Below are 9510 nucleotides of genomic sequence, written 5' to 3' on the forward strand. Positions count from 1 at the left end.
TGCGCTGAAGGCACACAGACAACACCCAAAAACTCCTGCAGATGGCTGATGGCTCAATTAGAGAAGAGCAATATAGCAATATAGGTAGATACAGGTGTATACTGCGCTGTAGCACACAGACAACACCCGCAAACTACTGCAGATGGCTGATGGCTCAATTAGAGAAGAGCAATATGGCAATAGAGGTAGATACAGGTGTAAACTGCGCTGAGGGCACACAGACAATACCCACAAACTCCTGCAGATGGCTGCTGGCTCAATTAGAGAAGAGCAATATAGGTCGATACAGGTGTATACTGCGCTGAAGGCACACAGACAACACCCACAAACTCTTGCAGATGCCTGATGGCTCAATTAGAGAACAGCAATATAGGTAGATACAGGTGTATAGTACGCTGAAGGCACACAGACAACACCCACAAACTCCTGCAGATTGCTGATGGCTCAATTAGAGAAGAGCAATATTGCAATATAGGTAGATACAGGTGTTTACTGCGCTGAAGGCACAACGACAAAACCCACAAACTCCTGCAGATTGCTGATGGCTTAATTAGAGAAGAGCAATATAGGTAGATACAGGTGTAAACTGCGCTGAGGGCACACAGACAACACCCACAAACTCCTGCAGATGGCTGCTGGCTCAATTAGAGAAGAGCAATATAGGTAGATATAAGTGTATACTGCTCTGAAGCACACAGACAACACTCACAAACTCCGGCAAATTAATGATGGCTCAAATAGAGAAGAGCATTATGGCAATATAGGTAGATACAGGTGTATACTCTGGTGAAGGCACACAGACAACACCCACAAACTCCTGCAGATGGCTGATGGCTCAATTAGAGAACAGCAATATAGGTAGATACAGGTGTATAGTGCGCTGAAGGCACACAGACAACACCCACAAACTCCTGCAGATGGCTGATGGCTCAATTAGAGAAGAGCAATATAGCAATATAGGTAGATACAGGTGTATACTGCGCTGAATGCACAACGACAACACCCACAAACTCCTGCAGATGGCTGATGACTCATTAAGAGAAGAGCAATATAGCAAGATAGGTAGATATAGGTGTATACTGCGCTGAAGGCACACAGACAACACCCACAAACTCTTGCAGATGGCTGATGGCTCAATTGGAGAACAGCAATATAGGTAGATACAGGTGTATAGTGCGCTGAAGGCACACAGACAACACCCACAAACTCCTGCAGATGGCTGATGGCTCAATTAGAGAAGAGCAATATAGCAATATAGGTAGATACAGGTGTATACTGCGCTGAATGCACAACGACAACACCCACAAACTCCTGCAGATGGCTGATGACTCATTAAGAGAAGAGCAATATAGCAAGATAGGTAGATATAGGTGTATACTGCGCTGAATAAACACACACAACACCCACAAACTCCTGCAGATGGCTGATGGCTCAATTAGTGAAGAGCAATATAGGTAGATACAGGTGTATACAGCGCTGAAGAAACACACACAACATCCACAAACTCCTGCAGATGGCTGATGGCTCAATTAGAGAAGAGCAATATTGCAATATAGGTAGATAGAGGTCTATAGTGCGCTGAAGGCACACAGACAACACCCACAAACTCCTGCAGATGGCTGATGGCTCAATTAGAGAACAGCAATATAGGTAGATACAGGTGTATAGTGCGCTGAAGGCACACAGACAACACCCACAAACTCCTGCAGATGGCTGATGACTCAATTAGAGAAGAGCAATATAGCAATATAGGTAGATACAGGTGTATACTGCGCTGAAGCACACAGACAACACCCGCAAACTACTGCAGATGGCTGATGGCTCAATTAGAGAAGAGCAATATGGCAATATAGGTAGATACAGGTGTAAACTGCGCTGAGGGCACACAGACAACACCCACAAACTCCTGCAAATGGCTGCTGGCTCAATTAGAGAAGAGCAATATAGGTAGAGACAGGTGTATACTGCGCTGAAGGCACACAGACAACACCCACAAACTCTTGCAGATAGCTGAAGGCTCAATTAGAGAACAGCAATATAGGTAGATACAGGTGTATAGTGCGCTGAAGGCACACAGACAACACCCACAAACTCCTGCAGATGGCTGATGGCTCAATTAGAGAAGAGCAATATAGCAATATAGGTAGATACAGGTGTTTACTGCGCTGAAGGCACAACGACAAAACCCACAAACTCCTGCAGATTGCTGATGGCTTAATTAGAGAAGAGCAATATAGGTAGATACAGGTGTAAACTGCGCTGAGGGCACACAGACAACACCCACAAACTCCTGCAGATGGCTGCTGGCTCAATTAGAGAAGAGCAATATAGGTAGATACAGGTGTATACTGCTCTGAAGCACACAGACAACACTCACAAACTCCGGCAAATTAATGATGGCTCAAATAGAGAAGATCATTATGGCAATATAGGTAGATACAGGTGTATACTCTGGTGAAGGCACACAGACAACACCCACAAACTCCTGCAGATGGCTGATGGCTCAATTAGAGAACAGCAATATAGGTAGATACAGGTGTATAGTGCGCTGAAGGCACACAGGCAACACCCACAAACTCCTGCAGATGGCTGATGGCTCAATTAGAGAAGAGCAATATAGCAATATAGGTAGATACAGGTGTATACTGCGCTGAAGAAACACACACAACACCCACAAACTCCTGCAGATGGCTGATGGCTCAATTAGAGAAGAGCAATATGGCAATATAGGTAGATAAAGGTGTATACTGTGCTGAGGGCACAAAGACAACACCCACAAACTCCTGCAGATGGCTGATGGCTCAATTAGAGAAGTACAATATAGGTAGATACAGGTGTATACTGCTCTGAAGCACACAGACAACACCCACAAACTCCGGCAGATGAATGATGGGTCAAATAGAGAAGAGCATTATGGCAATATAGGTAGATACAGGTGTATACTGCGGTGAAGGCACACAGACAACACCCACAAACTCCTGCAGATGGCTAATGGCTCAATTAGAGAAGAGCAATATGACAATATAGGTAAATACAGGTGTATACTGCGCTGAAGCACACAGACAACACCCGCAAACTACTGCAGATCGCTGATGGCTCAATTAGAGAAGAGCAATATGGCAATATAGGTAGATACAGGTGTATACAGCGCTGAAGAAACACACACAACACCCACAAACTCCTGCAGATGGCTGAAGGCTCAATTAGAGAACAGCAATATAGGTAGATACAGGTGTAAAGTGCGCTGAAGGCACACAGACAACACCCACAAACTCCTGCAGATGGCTGATAGCTCAATTAGAGAAGAGCAATATAGGTAGATACAGGTGTATACAGCTCTGAAGCACACAGACAACGCCCTCAAACTCCTGCAGATGGATGATGGCTCAAATAGAGAAGAGCATTATGGCAATATAGGTAGATACAGGTGTATACTGCGGTGAAGGAACACAGACAACACCCACAAACTCCTGCAGATGGCTGATGGCTCAATTAGAGAAGAGCAATATGGAAATATAGGTAGATACAGGTGTAAACTGCGCTGAGGGCACACAGACAACACCCACAAACTCCTGCAGGTGGCTGCTGGCTCAATTAGAGAAGAGCAATATATATAGATACAGGTGTATACTGCGCTGAAGGCACACAGACAACACCCACAAACTCTTGCAGATGGCTGATGGCTCAATTAGAGAACAGCAATATAGGTAGATACAGGTGTATAGTGCACTGAAGGCACACAGACAACACCCAAAAACTCCTGCAGATGGCTGATGGCTCAATTAGAGAAGAGCAATATAGCAATATAGGTAGATACAGGTGTATACTGCGCTGTAGCACACAGACAACACCCGCAAACTACTGCAGATGGCTGATGGCTCAATTAGAGAAGAGCAATATGGCAATATAGGTAGATACAGGTGTATACAGCGCTGAAGAAACACACACAACACCCAGAAACTCCTGCAGGTGGCTGATGGCTCAATTAGCGAAGAGCAATATTGCAATATAGGTAGATAGAGGTTTATAGTGCGCTGAAGGCACACAGACAACACCCACAAACTCCTGCAGATGGCTGAAGGCTCAATTAGAGAAGAGCAATATATGTTGATATAGGTGTATACTGCGCTGAAGGCACACAGACAACACCCACAAACTCCTGCAGATGGCTGATGGCTCAATTAGAGAAGAGCAATATGGCAATATAGGTAGATACAGGTGTAAACTGCGCTGAGGGCACACAGACAACACCCACAAACTCCTGCAGATGGCTGCTGGCTCAATTAGAGAAGAGCAATATAGGTCGATACAGGTGTATACTGCGCTGAAGGCACACAGACAACACCCACAAACTCTTGCAGATGCCTGATGGCTCAATTAGAGAACAGCAATATAGGTAGATACAGGTGTATAGTACGCTGAAGGCACACAGACAACACCCACAAACTCCTGCAGATTGCTGATGGCTCAATTAGAGAAGAGCAAAATAGCAATATAGGTAGATACAGGTGTATACTGCGCTGAAGGCACACAGACAACACCCTCAAACTCCTGCAGATGGCTGATGGCTCAATTAGAGAAGAGCAATATAGCAATATAGGTAGATACAGGTGTATACTGCGCTGAAGCACACAGACAACACCTGCAAACTACTGCAGATGGCTGATGGCTCAATTAGAGAAGAGCAATATGGAAATATAGGTAGATACAGGTGTATACAGCGCTGAAGAAACACCCAGAACACCCACAAACTCCTGCAGATGGCTGATGGCTCAATTAGACAATAGCAATATTGCAATATAGGTAGATAGAGGTCTATAGTGCGCTGAAGGCACACAGACAACACCCACAAACTCCTGCAGGTGGCTGATGACTCAATTAGAGAAGAGCAAAATAGCAATATAGGTAGATACAGGTGCATACTGCGCTGAAGGCACACAGACAACACCCACAAACTCCTGCAGATGGCTCAATTAGAGAAGAGCAATATGGCAATATAGATAGATACAGGTGTATACTGCGGTGAAGGCACACAGACAATACCCACAAACTCCTGCAGATGGCTGATGGCTCAATTAGAGAAGAGCAATATTGCAAGATAGGTAGATAGAGGTGTTTACTGCCCTGAAGGAAAACAGACAAAACCCACAAACTCCTGCAGATTGCTGATGGCTCAATTAGAAAAGAGCAAAATAGGTAGATACAGGTGTATACAGCTCTGAAGCACACAGACAACACCCTCAAACTCCTGCAGATGGATGATGGCTCAAATAGAGAAGAGCATTATGGCAATATAGGTAGATACAGGTGTATACTGCGGTGAAGGAAGACAGACAACACCCACAAACTCCTGCAGATTGCTGATGGCTTAATTAGAGAAGAGCAATATAGGTAGATACAGGTGTAATCTGCGCTGAGGGCACACAGACAACACACACAAACTCCTGCAGATGGCTGCTGGCTCAATTAGAGAAGAGCAATATTGCAAGATAGGTAGATAGAGGTGTATAGTGCGCTGAAGGCACACAGACATCACCCACAAACTCCTGCAGATAGCTGAAGGCTCAATTAGAGAAGAGCAATATATGTAGATACAGGTGTATACTGCGCTGAAGGCACACAGACAACACCCACAAAATCCTGCAGATGGCTGATGGCTCAATTAGAGAAGAGCAATATAGCAATATAGGTAGATACAGGTGTTTACTGCCCTGAAGGAAAACAGACAAAACCCACAAACTCCTGCAGATTGCTGATGGCTCAATTAGAAAAGAGCTAAATAGGTAGATACAGGTGTATACAGCTCTGAAGCACACAGACAATACCCTCAAACTCCTGCAGATGGATGATGGCTCAAATAGAGAAGAGCATTATGGCAATATAGGTAGATACAGGTGTATACTGCGGTGAAGGAAGACAGACAACACCCACAAACTCCTGCAGATGGCTGATGGCTCAATTAGAGAAGAGCAATATGGAAATATAGGTAGATACAGGTGTAAACTGCGCTGAGGGCACACAGACAACACCCACAAACTCCTGCAGATGGCTGCTGGCTCAATTAGAGAAGAGCAATATAGGTAGATACAGGTGTATACTGCGCTGAAGGCACACAGACAACACCCACAAACTCTTGCAGATGGCTGATGGCTCAATTAGAGAACAGCAATATAGGTAGATACAGGTGTATAGTGCACTGAAGGCACAAAGACAACACCCACAAACTCCTGCAGATGGCTGATGGCTCAATTAGAGAAGAGCAATATAGCAATATAGGTAGATACAGGTGTATACTGCGCTGAAGGCACAACGACAACACCCACAAACTCCTGCAGATGGCTGATGACTCATTAAGAGAAGAGCAATATAGCAAGATAGGTAGATATAGTTGTTTACTGTGCTGAAGAAACACACACAACACCCACAAACTCCTGCAGATGGCTGATGGCTCAATTAGTGAAGAGCAATATTGGAATATGGGTAGATAGAGGTCTATAGTGCGCTGAAGGCACACAGACAACACCCACAAACTCCTGCAGATGGCTGATGGCTCAATTAGAGAACAGCAATATGGCAATATAGGTAGATACAGGTGTAAACTGCGCTGAGGGCACAAAGACAACACCCACAAACTCCTGCAGATGACTGCTGGCTCAATTAGAGAAGAGCAATATAGGTAGATACAGGTGTATACTGCTCTGAAGCACACAGACAACACCCACAAACTCCGGCAGATGAATGATGGGTCAAATAGAGAAGAGCATTATGGCAATATAGGTAGATACAGGTGTATACTGCGGTGAAGGCACACAGACAACACCCACAAACTCCTGCAGATGGCTGATGGCTCAATTAGAGAAGAGCAATATTGCAATATAGGTAGATAGAGGTCTATAGTGCGCTGAAGGCACACAGACAACACCCACAAACTCCTGCAGATTGCTGATGGCTCAATTAGAGAACAGCAATATAGGTAGATACAGGTGTATAATGCGCTGAAGGCACACAGACAACACCCACAAACTCCTGCAGATGGCTGATGGCTCAATTAGAGAAGAGCAATATAGCAATATAGGTAGATACAGGTGTATACTGCGCTGAAGCACACAGACAACACCCGCAAACTACTGCAGATGGCTGATGGCTCAATTAGAGAAGAGCAATATGGCAATATAGGTAGATACAGGTGTATACAGCGCTGAAGAAACACACACAACACCCACAAACTCCTGCAGATGGCTGATGGCTCAATTAGAGAAGAGCAATATTGCAATATAGGTAGATAGAGGTCTATAGTGCACTGAAGGCACACAGACAACACCCACAAACTCCTGCAGATGGCTGATGGCTCAATTAGAGAAGAGCAATATGGCAATATAGGTAGATACAGGTGTAAACTGCGCTAAGGGCACACAGACAACACCCACAAACTCCTGCAGATGGCTGCTGGCTCAATTAGAGAAGAGCAATATAGGTAGATACAGGTGTATACTGCGCTGAAGGCACACAGACAACACCCACAAACTCTTGCAGATGGCTGAAGGCTCAATTAGAGAAGAGCAATATAGGTAGATACAGGTGTATAGTGCGCTGAAGGCACACAGACAACACCCACAAACTCCTGCAGATGGCTGATGGCTCAATTAGAGAAGAGCAATATAGCAATATAGGTAGATACAGGTATTTACTGCGCTGAAGGCACAACGACAAAACCCACAAACTCCTGCAGATTGCTGATGGCTTAATTAGAGAAGAGCAATATAGGTAGATACAGGTGTAAACTGCGCTGAGGGCACACAGACAACACACACAAACTCCTGCAGATGGCTGCTGGCTCAATTAGAGAACAGCAATATAGGTAGATACAGGTGTATAGTGCGCTGAGGGCACACAGACAACACCCACAAACTCCTGCAGATGGCTGATGGCTCAATTAGAGAAGAGCAATATAGCAATATAGGTAGATACAGGTGTATACTGCGCTGAGGCACACAGACAACACCCGCAAACTACTGCAGATGGCTGATGGCTCAATTAGAGAAGAGCAATATGGAAATATAGGTAGATACAGGTGTATACAGCGCTGAAGAAACACACACAACACCCACAAACTCCTGCAGATGGCTGATGGCTCAATTAGAGAAGAGCAATATTGCAATATAGGTAGATAGAGGTCTATAGTGCGCTGAAGGCACACAGACAACACCCACAAACTTCTGCAGATTGCTGATGGCTCAATTAGAGAAGAGCAATATAGGTCGATACAGGTGTATACTGCACTGAAGGCACACAGACAATACCCACAAACTCCTGCAGATGGCTGATGGCTCAATTATAGAAGATCAATATAGGTCGATACAGGTGTATACTGCACTGAAGGCACACAGACAACACCCACAAACTCTTGCAGATGCCTGATGGCTAGATTAGAGAACAGCAATATAGGTAGATACAGGTGTATAGTGCGTTGAAGGCACACAGACAACACCCACAAACTCCTGCAGATGGCTGATGGCTCAATTAGAGAAGAGCAATATAGGTAGATACAGGTGTATACTGCGCTGAAGGCACAACGACAACCCCCAAAAACTCCTGCAGATGGCTGATGGCTCATTAAGAGAAGAGCAATATAGCAATATAGGTAGATATAGGTGTATACTGCGCTGAAGGCACACAGACAACACCCACAAACTCCTGCAGATGGCTGATGGCTCATTTAGAGAAGAGCAATATAGCAATATAGTTGGATACAGGTGTATACTGCGCTGAAGCACACAGACAACACCCGCAAACTACTGCAGATGGCTGATGGCTCAATTAGAGAAGAGCAATATGGCAATATAGGTAGATACAGGTGTATACAGCGCTGAAGAAACACCCACAACACCCACAAACTCCTGCAGATGGCTGATGGCTCAATTGGAGAAGAGCAATATTGCAATATAGGTAGATAGAGGTCTATAGTGCATTGAAGGCACACAGACAACACCCACAAACTCCTGCAGATGGCTGATGGCTCAATTAGAGAAGAGCAATATAGCAATATAGGTAGATACAGGTGCATACTGCGCTGAAGGCACACAAACAACACCCACAAACTCCTGCAGATGGCTGAAGGCTCAATTAGAGAAGAGCAATATAGGTAGATTCAGGTGCATACTGCGCTGAAGGCACACAGACAACACCCACAAACTCCTGCAGATGGCTCAATTAGAGAAGAGCAATATGGCAATATAGATAGATACATGTGTATACTGCGGTGAAGGCACACAGACAATACCCACAAACTCCTGCAGATGGCTGATGGCTCAATTAGAGAAGAGCAATATGGCAATATAGGTAGATACAGGTGTATACTGCACTGAAGGAACACAGACAACACTCACAAACTCCTGCAGATGGCTGATGGCTCAATTAGAGAAGAGCAATATTGCAAGATAGGTAGATAGAGGTGTATAGTGCGCTGAAGGCACACAGACATCACCCACAAACTACTGCAGATAGCTGAAG

The sequence above is a fragment of the Lithobates pipiens genome, unplaced genomic scaffold (genome assembly GCF_037356315.1).
Source record: "Lithobates pipiens isolate NorthernLeopardFrog02 unplaced genomic scaffold, aLitPip1_a1.2 Scaffold_10, whole genome shotgun sequence".
NCBI lineage: Eukaryota > Metazoa > Chordata > Amphibia > Anura > Ranidae > Lithobates > Lithobates pipiens.